This window comes from Porites lutea, chromosome 13 (genome assembly GCF_958299795.1).
Source record: "Porites lutea chromosome 13, jaPorLute2.1, whole genome shotgun sequence".
NCBI lineage: Eukaryota > Metazoa > Cnidaria > Anthozoa > Scleractinia > Poritidae > Porites > Porites lutea.
In genome coordinates, this window is record NC_133213.1 from 17,161,894 (window position 1) to 17,175,018 (window position 13,125).

The following is a 13,125-nucleotide window of genomic DNA, read 5'->3' on the forward strand; positions in this document are numbered from 1 at the left end:
TTAGAATGCATTTCTAAAGATCTAAAAGTACTCTGAATAGCCTAAAAAGAGTTTTCAATGTATTTAGGGGGAAACCGTCGTTGGGTGCCCCTGTTTGGCATCAGTACTCTACGCCATGTTTAAATATAGGACGTTCTTGTATAGCTAACGCACTTAAAAAGTGTTAGGGGGTGTATAGCTCACTTGGCCAATTAACGAGAAGGGGACCAAGACTCTGTTCTTCTACTTCTGACTTTATTCTTCTCGCGTTGTTCAACAGCTATGACAACTCTTCTTCTATTAGCAAACCCATCACCAGCAAATTAAATAACCAAATTGTAGAAGTGTTTGGGTAAGCTGACCGTGGGAACCTTCCATTGCATATCCTGTCGCTTAACTTGGGGAGAATAGAATAGTCTACACTGTCGTAATTGACAAGTTTCAAAGAACCAACTGAATGCTAGCGGTAAACTGCTCGCTAGGACCAAGCATACAAAACAAGAACTTCAGTGTGGGTAAAACTCAAGGTCAGCTATGATCCCCGAACATACCTACTTCAAAGAACTATAACTAAGTTTTATACTACCTTCAAATATAATATACTTCTCAAAAACTCAGGAACTAACCGTATGGGCTGTATATTGAATTTCCTTGGACTATGAACTATTTATTAAGAAACTAGCACGTACTACAAAACAATTACTCGGATACCCTAAACATAAGAAAAACCTTAAAAATACCAAAACTCAAAAACAAAACTAAAAGCAACTCCTTCGTAACAAAAGTACTCGAGTTGATGTCTGCTTTATTTTCCATGCTGGTTGGTGAACAGTGCTTTTACCAGGGAAAAGTGAGATGTCTTTCCTTTCTTTAAAAAAAAAATACTTAAATCATGTCCTTAGCGATCTTGTGTGCGTATTTTTGCAAACCTGTCTCGACCCAAACTCCTCCCGTTCGCCTTCGTGTGAAGGAGTCAAATCCAGAAGGGCAAGTATTGTATTTTGAAACAAAATGATACAAGACAAGAAAATAACAACAACCTTGTAACTATTATTTGAAAAAAACTATTGTACTTATGACCACGTTTCACGTGAGCTCATGACACTTGATAATATCAATTCAACTTTAAATCTAGGTATTGTAGGTATTTAAATCTAGTATTGTTTTCGGTCTTTTCCTAATTTTACAAAAACGTAGAATTATTTAGATGTCTAAAAACACTAATGCTATATTAACGTCAGCTAGGCTGAACTGCCATTTCAGTGACATTTTATGTCACAAGTTTTAACTTGTAAAACTATCTATATAATTACTAACTTATACAAATCTACAAACAAAACCTCCTACCTATCAAAAGGATTTCTCTGGTTCAACTATTACAACAGTTGACACTCACTAACCAACAAAATTAAAACTTCACAAGCAGTCGCGCCACTTCTGCGGAATAACAATCGAATTGACTACTGCTAAACAATAGTTGACTTTTTTAAAGTGGATGAAATTCACTGACATGAAAAGGAATTTGGATTTTATCCCAGGAGATGCAAAACTCTCTTCCCTACAGAAAGAAAAGACTTTCCCTTTCTAACTACGGCCAACCCAACGTCTATTTGAAATGTACGCACTTTAATAATTGAGGTCTTTTTCATTTTATTCGTCTACTAGGTTGCTCTTCAGCCACTGCTGCTGTCATCTGCAGAAATAGCAAAAACACGAAAAAGATAAATCTCTATTAATCACTACATTAAGAGCTATCACAATAAACACCTCCCAATGGCTTGTGAACTCAACAGGTACAGCGCTGCACCGGTTCAGCCTTTCTGAAACTGAAAAGGTAGCCTCGGAAAATACGATGATCGCCTTTACATTTCATTTTTCGTCCCACAATTCCAAAATATCATTTTCATATATTCAACATTTCGTCTTTATCCAGTGATGATCTTCTTTACATTTATTACTTGGATCATTCTCGGTAATATTAAAAATAAAATGTTTAGCTGAGGCCGTAAAGCAAGAAAAATTAAGAAAAGGCAAAAAAGTAACAATTTTTACAAATTTGCATCTCGGAGCTAGCGACCTTTACATGGCGCAAAATAAATACAATTTTCCGCCTTGAAAAAACGATCTTAACGCTTCGTTTAGCTTAGACCAACAGGGGGAGGAAGAAGGCTCTGAATGTTCCTACAAAATAAGTTAAAAACGGGAAGATCAGATAGGTAATTTCGCATATTTAAAACCCCCAAAAAATCACAATAGGAGCTACCTACAACTGAGTAAAAGGTCTTATAAAACCAGTGATAAAGCTCTACCGGCTTCAAACAGCGTCGACCAGCAGAATTTCATGGGCACAAGTTTTAAAGATGATTAATTTAACGGCAGTCTTCAGTATTAGTTGACGTGGCGCAATAGAAATTTCGTCCCATGTATGGGAATCCGGATTCCGGAATCTTGCAAATTTTTGTTAGTGGAATCCGGAATCCTGGGCCTTGGAATCCGGAATACAGTTGTAGGAATCCGGAATCCAAGTTCCACTGAAAAAGATCTGGAATCCAGTCATTGGAATCCGGAAACCACGGCGTGGAATCCAGAATCCAAGACTGTCTTGAATTCCTTTACATGGGGCGAGAAATCGCGTTAACCTTCCACGTCGGAGGTCCGGGGTTCAACTCTCGCCGTTGGAAACTTTTTTTGCTTTTTGTTTTTTCCGGACTTAAAATATACCGGTAGACTAATTGCAGGTTTATTATCAGCTTTCATTTCTAAAATACAGTAATTAATAATGCACAAGTTAGGCTTGGGCACCCTTTGATCAAAGTTGGCTATCCTTCCATCGACCCTGACAGGTTTGAGAAAGCTGTAATAGGTGAGGCTACACACACCACGGTAAAAGGTCTTTCCCGTGGTAAATTTGCCGCGGTAGATTTTTACTCGGGTAAACTTTACCAAGGTGACTTGCGGTTACACGTAAATGTATTTACCACGGTTAATTTCCGTTTTCACGCCATTATTTTCCCGGGAAACACTTGAAGAACCTTCAGAGCGAGTGGGATTTTCGGTTTTAAAAACTGCTGATATCCAGGGTAAAAAGAAAACATAATAATATAACCCAGTTGAATTTCTGAAATTTCAGAATAACTGAGAATCAAGAAGACAAACGAGTGAAACCAAATTCGAATTTGCCATGCAAAAAAGATACAAACGTTTGCTCAGATTATCTGGTGTGTGAGCGAACGATTTCAAATGTTTCTCTGAAGACAATTTTGAGATGTAACTTATCTAATAGTGCGAAATCCGGCCATCACAACAGATAGCACGGTACTTTTTTACGTATCCATGGATATTTTACACGAGAAATATTCCTCGGGAAAGTCCGGTCACACACACCAACAAAATTTCTCGCGATAAAATGGTCATTTAACACGGTAAAAATGCCCCGTGTAACCGCACCTAATATCAGTCTTGAAGTGCTGTTTGGTTCATTTTGGAAGTGTCTTATATTTCCATGCAAGGGTTGTCGAGAAATCCTAGGTCATGGCGGAGAAGTGCACGAAGCCATATTCGTTGTTGTCAGTGTTGATACAAATGGTTTAAATGTAGCGTTTGATGTGGCTTTCATTTCTGTCTAAGAATATTCTCCAGTCAACGATCTACCTTTACGAGATAGTTTTTTAACGGTAAATGTAAAATGAAAGTTGAAATTAAGCAATGGCACGCAGCGAACGCAGCGGCGCGTGAAGCTGGTCTGCGACCTGATTTTCGATCGTCTGAACCAGTTTACTACGAGCAATCTTTTGTTGTACAGGAAGTCGCGTGAGGCTTAAGCACAGGTAGCCTAAGCTCGAAATATGAGCATCGGTATTGTTGCGTAACATTCAAAATATAAGGATTTGTGTGGGGAAAAAAACTTATCGTTTCTGTAACCTACGAAAATGAAAGGATTTCAATAAAAAAACAGCTTACCTTACTTAAAATGTGTGTGACGTCTCTCCTGTGTGGTCCACGGGCCAATTTATGGCCATTTTATGGGTTTTTATGTAAACGGTTTTCTCTCTATATAAAGGTTTACCAAGGTTGGGCACTCCAGCGAAGCGGCTCGACTGATCCACCGAAAGAAAACGGCCGTAAATTCGCTCCAACTGCTCCAATATCAAAATTGACATCAAAATCCAAGAAAGAAAACAACGGGAGCAAGAGACTGTCTCCCACCCCGAGTGTGAGTAATTTGAGTCTCAGGCCGTGTCACTACCTTTCAACGGTAACAAGGAGTTTAAGCCGAGGTTCAGTCGATGGCTCCAGACGGGAAAGGTTGCAGAGATTTCCGACCTTTGATTCGCTCTCGGTGCAAAGGCGTTTTGAAGCAAGATAACGAATGAAAAGAAGAACCATCGTGTGTTACCTAGGCGGAATTTGGAGGGGATTGGAGCAGTTGGAGCGAATTTACGGCCGTTTTGCTTCGGTGGATCAGTGGAGCCGCTTCGCTGGAGTGCCCAACCTTTGTAAACCTTTATATAGAGAGAAAACCGTTTACATAAAAACCTATAAAACGGCCCGTGGACCACACAGAAGAGACGTAACACACATTTTAAGTAAGGTAAGCTGTTTTTTATTGAAATCCTTTCATTTTCGTAGGTTACAGAAACGATAGGTTCTTTTTCCCATACAAATCCTTATATTTTGAATGTTACGCAACAATGCCGATGCTCGCCGATGCTCATATTTCGAGCCTGGTCAACCTGTGGTTTCACCAACGCTTTTCGTCTAAACACCATTTGTCGTAAACAGCTTCATTAATAGTGCAGGCTAGAAAAGCATTTATCTTCTTAAATTAACCCACTAAGAAAGAAAGACTTCTTAAACCGCGGTCTAAGTTTGACTTTGTTCAAATAACCGACCCTATATGTTTAAGAATTGATCTTTAAAAGTAAATTGTTAAATTGTTTGTTCAATTACCGATAATACTTATACGTTAAAATAATAATAATAAAAGTCTCAGACTCAAGGTTTTAAACAAACGTTAAAACTTACAAGTTCCATAATAAAATGAAGATACAAGATACAACTAAGTCTGAATTACAATCTATTTAGAATCAAAGAGACGTCTATTTACAAAGCGTTTCTTAAACCTCTCTGTATTAACACGTGGGATCTGGTAAGGATGCGACCTACTGCGTAGAGCCCTGTTCTTAAGTGGGGGAAGAAGATCCTGCAGGGGATGCGTGGAAGTACCCATAACTATGATACTTTTCCAAAGCCTCACATCCCTGTCTTTAATAACCTGTAGAATCGATGTTCCAAGTTGGATACAGCTATTTCAAGAAAGGTTGTCGGATAAAGTGCACGCGACAACCCCGAAATGTTTCGTGGGTGGTCTTGAGTCCACTGTGTTTCAAAGAAATTTGAAAGAATGGCAGGAAAGGCCATGGACATATGTCTGCGAGAGCTAAAGGAAAGTAACCAGAGTAGGTTCGACAGCTACAGTGTCAGGAACAGTGTATTGATTATATCCCATATTACCTTTCGGGATTGTCACGTGCACATTTTTTCCGACAACCTTTCTCGAAATAGCTATATACCCAAATCGAAAGGCCCTTCTCCATAGCATGACTAAGGTATTTGTTATAAGCAGAAACACCCCAAACTCTGATACAGTAAGTAAAAAGTGACATAATGAGGCAATTACAGAGGTATTAAGATCAAATACACTATAACCATTTCTTTTACACACTCTGAGGATATGTATACAGTTGGTAGGACTATCCTGAAAAGTCACTCCTAGAAGCTTTAAATATGACACATGTTTAATGGTAACAATTGGCTCAGGAGGGGGCAAAGTCGTCCTTCCTCTTATGAGCAGTTATGTAGCTACTATTGCGTTGAAAGCGTTTTATGATGAAGCGCTATTAAAAGTTCCTTTCAAACACTGCTACTATTTTCAGCTGGTACCGGCTAAGCGACAGTGTTCATGTAGAGTGTTCACTAGTCGATCGCATAGCTTATTAAAGTGCGCATTTTTAGCAAAAACATTGCGTTATCCGATACTGTATGCTTTGGTCACCGGTAAGGTGCTATTTGCAGGTATTTCTAAAGTTTATATAAGGCGAGCAGAGCCCGGGACAAAGAGATCATTAAGGTTTGTTAACTAATTTTGTTGTGGCTATATGGCCGGTAACCCGTCAGGATTTTCAAAACATTAAATGACCGGCAAATTTTAAAAGAAAAAAAATTCACTCGAATAAGAGCGGATTTGATCCCGGAACATAGGGTCTACATATTACTATACTCTCACCACTAGACCGCTGTGGCTTCGCCGCAACATGGTGATTTTATTCAAATATTATGGCGAAAACCACAACCCCAACCCTAACCTTAACCCTGACCTAACCCTAACCCTAAACCTAATCACTATTCTCAGGGCTCAACCATAATAAGCATGGTTAGTGCTTAACCTTAATTAGTATTTTTTAGTGCTGAACCCTAATCAGTATCGTCAGTGCTTAACCCTAATCGGCACTATAGTCAAAATATCGGACTGCCGGTCATTTATTGTTTTGTAAATCTTGACCGGTTACCAGCCATATGGCCACAGCGAATTTTGTTTGCTGATCGGAGATGAACATGGTTTGCGAACGTGGGTACGAAGAAATACGCGTGGTAAATCTTAACCTTATCGGCTGAACAGCAGAGAATAAATATAACTTACGGGGATATATGAAATTGAACTAAACGTCCGCTACTCCACGGCGCGAACAATGAATTTGAATTATGTAAATTTTCCTGCGTGCCTCTAATTCGCTTCCGACTGGTTTAAAAACAATCAGCTCCTGTCACAGCCGACACATGCACAGTATCGTAAAGCTTCATGTTGAAATTCCAAGAATGCCATATATTTTATACATTCACCTCTTTGATACGGTCACTCGAACCAATATGCAGTACTATATTCGAGAGACATGTCACAAACAACTGCCAGTAGTAAATCTCTTTGTAACTGAAATGACGGCGAAATGTCATTATGATCATTTCCCACAAAATTCAACAAGGTTAAAGCACGAGTTAGCTATTAAAGGTAAAAAAAAGAACTGAACAAGCCATGAAATTTGAGCCTTGTTCTTATGCACCACTAGTGGCGGTGTCAACCCTAAACTTACCATTACTTTGTGTTGTTTCACCGCCCGATACCCCATCAGGTGCAGACGGCGGTACTATAAACCAAAAAATAAAAGTCCATCAATATCTAATAGCAGCGCTACATAAGTGGGGAAATAGTAAAAAATGTTGAAAAGTACATATAAGCAGAAGTTTAGTAATACATAATTAAAAACCAACGTTTCGGAGTCATCATGACACCATTACCAAGTTCGAAATGATTAGAATAAACTGTAAGATTATCAGATTATCACATAGTTCACTGAAGATTTACATAATTATTCTGGAATGTAACACAAATAGTTTGGCTCCAATTGAATTGGACATCACAAGATGGTTTTAGTTATCTAATAAGGGGTTGTTTAAATAGAGAGAGAGAAAGATCCTAGCACCAGGAAAATCAGTAGAGGGCGGATCATCCGAGCGCCGTGTTTTCTGTATTCAGTTTACATGCAAAAATTTGTACTTGTACTTAGCGCTAGGATCTTCCTGGCACTAGGATCTTCCTAACCTAGAATGTAGGAAAATTCTAGCACCATGTAAACTGCCTTCGCTAGAAAGATCCTAGTACTAGGGACAAACAGAACGGCGGGTCGTTGAATAGGTAATCTTCAATCCTTAATTCCTTCGCGGACCCAAATTTCTGCATGTAAACCGAACGAAAAGTTATTCCGCCTTCTTGGATCTTCTTGGTACTAGGATCTTACTCCATCCATGCAAACACCCCGTAAGAAACATTTCATGTACTAAACCATTGAACGCTTTCTTTTCTTTTTCTTTTTCATTTCTTAAAGACGCGAAACTGATTGTCAACTTCATTCAAGACAATACAGTGTTTGTCTCTGTAGTGGTTTTGGTAGAAAACTCAACAGCTAAAACTAGTAAACATCTATTAAGAGTGACCGTTACTTCTTTCTGTCCTAATTACCGTTTGTAATCTATCCAGTGGCTTACCAACTTATGTAGGATAATGCCAGAGCTCCGAGGCCGATTTAATGCACCTTTCCATTGTTTTAGAACAAGCCGGCCATTATTCGTAATAATGAACTCCTGTTCCACCTCCGCGACCTGCTCTCCAATTTATTGAAAAGAATAACCTGCTCAAAACAACCGAAAGGTGCATTAATCCTATATTTCCGGACTTTTGTAAACAAATAATTACCATTTCTAGGCGGAGCCCTCGTGTCTAATGTGTTGTGATCTCCTATCATCACATTACGCGGATGACCAATTATTGTAACCCTATACTTTGGCAATTGTCCCGGTGTACCTACAACAAAGAACACTTCATGAGATAAATGACTTGACATACTACATTTAAACATGGGTTGCTTGGAAGCATGTAAACATAAACCTTTCAGCTTCCAACAATTTTTGACCTTTCACCTCTTAACTCCACGGCACTTACCATCGGGTTCTTGTGATGCATTGCTGTTTTCTGGATTATGGCGGACAGGTCGATCTTGAGTTGCTGCTGAAATAAGATGAACATTGGCTCAATGTAGACACCCGGGACTTAACCCAGTTCTTACAACAAGTACACCTTTTGCTGTTTATTACCAGAAAATACGCAATCATTTGCGTGAAACGGCGAGCAATAGTGCGAAGATACATTCATCAGCGCGAAAATACGGACATTTTCGCATAAATCAGATTAGACTGTTCACAGTCCCCTATTTTTCCGTAAGACTGTCGAGATCGAAGACTTTGCGTTACAGGCGGCCATCTTAGATGAGTGTCAAATCTACTTACGGGGCGGGGGACGGTTTGGAAGGAGGCTATTTCTCTCGCCTCCCTCCCCCTAGAGCTATAATCCCCGACGCCCGCTCCCTTGGTACATTTGAAAATCAAGATGGCCGCCATTAACGGCAAGACACGCTGTACCTCGACGATCTCACGGAAAAATAGGGGACTGTGAACAGTCTAAAATCAGATCCAATAACGCCAACATTAAAGTCATTAACACCAGCTTGAAAATCAATGGAGATAACGGACAAACATTAAAGTACTGTTTGAAATTCAATAGCATTTATTGTCCTGTGAAAGGTACAAATCATGTTCATCAAACGCTCTGGGCACAATGCACGCTCGGTACTTCTTGATCGGCAACGATCAATCTACGACAGTTACAGTTTTGATATCGGGATTTCTCGAACGAATCGACCAATAACGAAAGCCGTCTAAAGCCGAGGGAGACATTTGCATATTGCAGTGCCCACAATAACTTGCTCTTTACGCTACGCGTAATCCACAGGTTAAAAATGTTGAAAGAACATTTAAGCAAAGAATTAGTAATACATAAGCCAGAAACTACTATAGGCTACCCTACAATAGGCTAACCTGTCTATTGAACTTAAAAGACCAACGCCGGACATAATTTTTAAAGGAAATTTGAAAAGGTTTTTATGTAATTCTTTTTAGTTTATCTTATGTACATATGTTTAACGCAATTCTCAGTTTTTACGCTACTTACTTTTAATATTTCATTTTGGGATTTTTAATGTTATTTTAGTTTTAGTATTTTAATTTTAGTAGAGGACCCTCCTGAAAACCACTTTTAGTGATGCAGGCCTCCTCTTAAAACATGCATTTTATTATAATTATAATTATTATTATAATTATTATTATAATTATTATTATTATTATTATTATTATTATAGAAAAACTTAACGCTAAAAACCAACGTTTCGGAGTCGTCATGACACCATTACTAAGTTCAAAATGATTAGAATAAACTGTAAGATTATCACATAGTTCGCTGAAGATTTACATAATTATTCTGGAAGGTAACACAAATAGCTTGGCTCGAACTGAGTCCGATTGGACATTAACAGATGGTGTTAGTTATCTAAAAAGCGGTTGTTTAGGGAGAAAGATTCTAGCACTAGGAAGATCCAAGCAGGCGGATCATCCTAGCGCCATGTTTTCTGTATCCAGTTTACATGCAAAAAGTTGTACTTGTACCTAAGGTTGTGACTTGAATGGATACTTTAAAATCAGGTTGGACACCTTATGTTTATTACACAACACTATACTCTATACCACGCTATACCATATTTAGGCGAATTTATTGGGCACATTTTTAAGAAAAGTGGAGAAATCTGAGAAAGGGACAGATGTGCAAGGAAAAAAGTTGAATACAGGGTTTAGCACCGAAGTATAGTGATTAGGGTTAAGCACTGCTTTAAAAACGGTTAGCTTTCAGTAATGTAATGATCAATGCCATGTAAAGGACGTTAAACTTTAAAAATTAACCGGTCTCGGCAGTTAGCCCTTAATGGTATAGTGGATACGGACTTGGACTGTCCTTCAATTTCGCGGGTTCAAGTGCTACATACTACCTACTGTTTTCTTCTGTTTTCTTTTTTCTCTTATTTACTACTTTAAGTTATTAGACTCTTATCACGTATTTTGAGTGTGGATGACAATCTGACTTTGGGGTATCCATTCTAGTGACAACCTTGTGCCTAGGATCTTCGTGGTACTAGGATCTTAAGAGAGTGTCTCTGTAAGAGCGGTCCGGTCGATTTTCCTTGAGACACAGATTTAGCTCATTTCTTGTGTGTTGTAAGACATTCATGTACCCATACTAAAACCACAATCCGTTTGATCAGATCTCTTTATTTTTCAGAGTTTTACGGAAATTAAATTTCACTCGACCGAAGGCCTGTCGTGACACTTTTCAAGACGTTAATTTGAGGCAACTTTGCCGGACAATTTACAACAAACTACGGGACTCAGCAAAAAACAAATACCACAGCCATGTATATTAACTCTATCTCATCCATCGAGGCGACTTTCGTGAACATCACGTTTCAATCAAGCAAACAGGAAGACTTGAACGACGCCTTATCGGTTCGCTTAAGTCACACACGCGAAAACCGATCAAATTCAAGGTACATTTTTGAAAAAGTGAGGCGTTCTTAACTGATCCAACTAATATAGCTAGGAAGTAGGTGCCATAGAAAAGGTAACTACAGAAAAAAACTTTGCGGCCCGACCTTTACTAAAACTTTATAAGTCCGTGAACTTACCTCATTTTCGGCAATCTCCAAGTTTTGCCGCCATTTTGAAGTACTTGTCAACATGAAGCGTAGCAGATAAAAATCGAGCAGGTAGATCTAAAACAGCCAGAAATACATACGAAAGCATTTAAATGAACTTCACTTTCAATTCAAGGGGCAAAATCTGAAATTGTTCGTTAAACCTACCATTCCTACATCCCCATGCGACCATTTCTTCCAACAATTCAAACACTACAACTAGTGACCACTAGTGTTCGAATTTCCCTTGTCGATTCCACCGTAAGAAATAACCTGTGCCACCCAAGCTTCGACTCGAATGTGAAGTACGAATCAAACAACATAACTGCGTCATCTTCGAGGCCATATCACGATGGTATTTTGATTTTCTGATCGACAAGAACGGTGATCAGGAGGTGATCGCCATGTTTACCTCATAAAGGTGACCGCTGACCAGCCGCTGAATGAAAACAGTACACCGCGGGGTGGTGTGGGTGGCGGACTTATCGTGATAAGATATTCGAATACACGCTAAAAAAGCTTCAGGACTCTCAGTGTAAACAGTGAAGGCATGCTTCGTGGTACAGACAACTTTTATTTTATTCTCATAACTTTTTCCTTAAAATTAGAACTGGTATTAATTAATAGAGTTATTTAAATTTTTTTTAACCGAGGTACCCATATGACCTTTTTGCTTGTCCTCAGTGGTATAAAATAAGGTGTCTTTTCTTCCAGAACCTTTTATTTATGCGTTATTGCACGGAATGAACACTATACTTAGAAGGTTTGTTCTGAATCATTTTGCGGTTCCCAAGAATGTATGCAAAATCATAGCTTTATACCAAGCTGACTCTAAAATATGATTTTCCGTAACAGTAACCAATGTCATTTAGGTAAGGTGTTGATAAAACTAGCAATGTACAATTTTTAGCGTTTTCCACTTATAAGACTGACGTACAATTGTCAAGTGAACTATGTTAGTTTCAACTCATTCCTTGATTTGATGTGACCTTTTATCACTAACCCCCATTCTTTTCATCTGCAATTTTCCTGTACTTTTTTTTTTTTTTCATATGACAACGACAAAGAGTTTTATAAGTAAACCGATTTTTTGGTGTACCACGCTTATTACATTTTATATTCAAATACATGCAAAAGGCCGGCTAAATAAGCTCCTCCCCCTGCTCCTAATTTTTTGGGTTGCCTTCGCCCCATGCCTCTGACGACTCCCTGTCGGCTAAAAGGAAATTTGAAAGACTGCTATGCAGGAAACATTTTCTTTTTCTTCATTTTCATTTTCCCTCTACAATTTTTTTATAAGTATGTAAAGATATAAAAGACATAAAGGTTTTTACAAGTAAACTGTTTTTCTTTTTTGTACCACTCTTAATATATACATATACTTTGTTCTCGCAAAATGGTGGGTAAGAACGGCTGAATATATACCTACTTGGAAATAAAATGATGCTGTTTGGTTTCCCGTTAAAACATTACGTATGAGTGACGCGTGTCCCCTCAAATTGTGACAAAACCACCTCACAAAGTCAAAGCAAAAGAGAAAAAAGTGTAATTTTCATAGCCAACTTACAGTCTCTACATTTTAGACAGCTACAAGGGCCATTGGGTCACTGCTTGATGGTGTAGTTATCCTTCCACTGAGCACTGGAGTTCATGGGTCATTTCCTTTATTTTTGACATTAGAACAGCTTTAAAATCTCTAGATTTAAGCTGGGTTGAAAAATCCTCATCCCTTACCCTTTCAGAAGACGACAGTACCAATGTTATCGAGAGACAGGGTAGTGAACCTTTCCAGTCGAATTTAAGTGAAGGATAGGCACTTCATAAGCCAAAAGGTGGCGCTGTTCGCTTCTAAGAGAAAGTAAAGCAGTATCTCAACTCCAAGTTTGAAATTGGTGAGCAATCTGGAAGGAAAGAGGATCTGCGACAATTCTCGCAAGATATGAGGAAAGCGAAGGGG

General features: G+C 38.7%; 1 long non-coding RNA gene and 1 pseudogene across 1 annotated transcript; one reads left to right on the forward strand and one right to left on the reverse strand.

The window, feature by feature from the left end:
* Positions 1 to 618: 618 nt before the first annotated feature.
* Positions 619 to 8,396, reverse strand: LOC140922625 (uncharacterized). Its single transcript, XR_012164094.1, has 3 exons — positions 8,288 to 8,396; positions 7,128 to 7,181; positions 619 to 1,672 (listed from the first exon to the last, which is right to left on the reverse strand). It is a non-coding gene; the product is annotated as an uncharacterized lncRNA (long non-coding RNA).
* A 3,633-nt stretch (positions 8,397 to 12,029) lies between these two features.
* The window catches only part of LOC140922475 (uncharacterized), a 1,830-nt pseudogene continuing 734 nt past the window's right edge, over positions 12,030 to 13,125 (forward strand).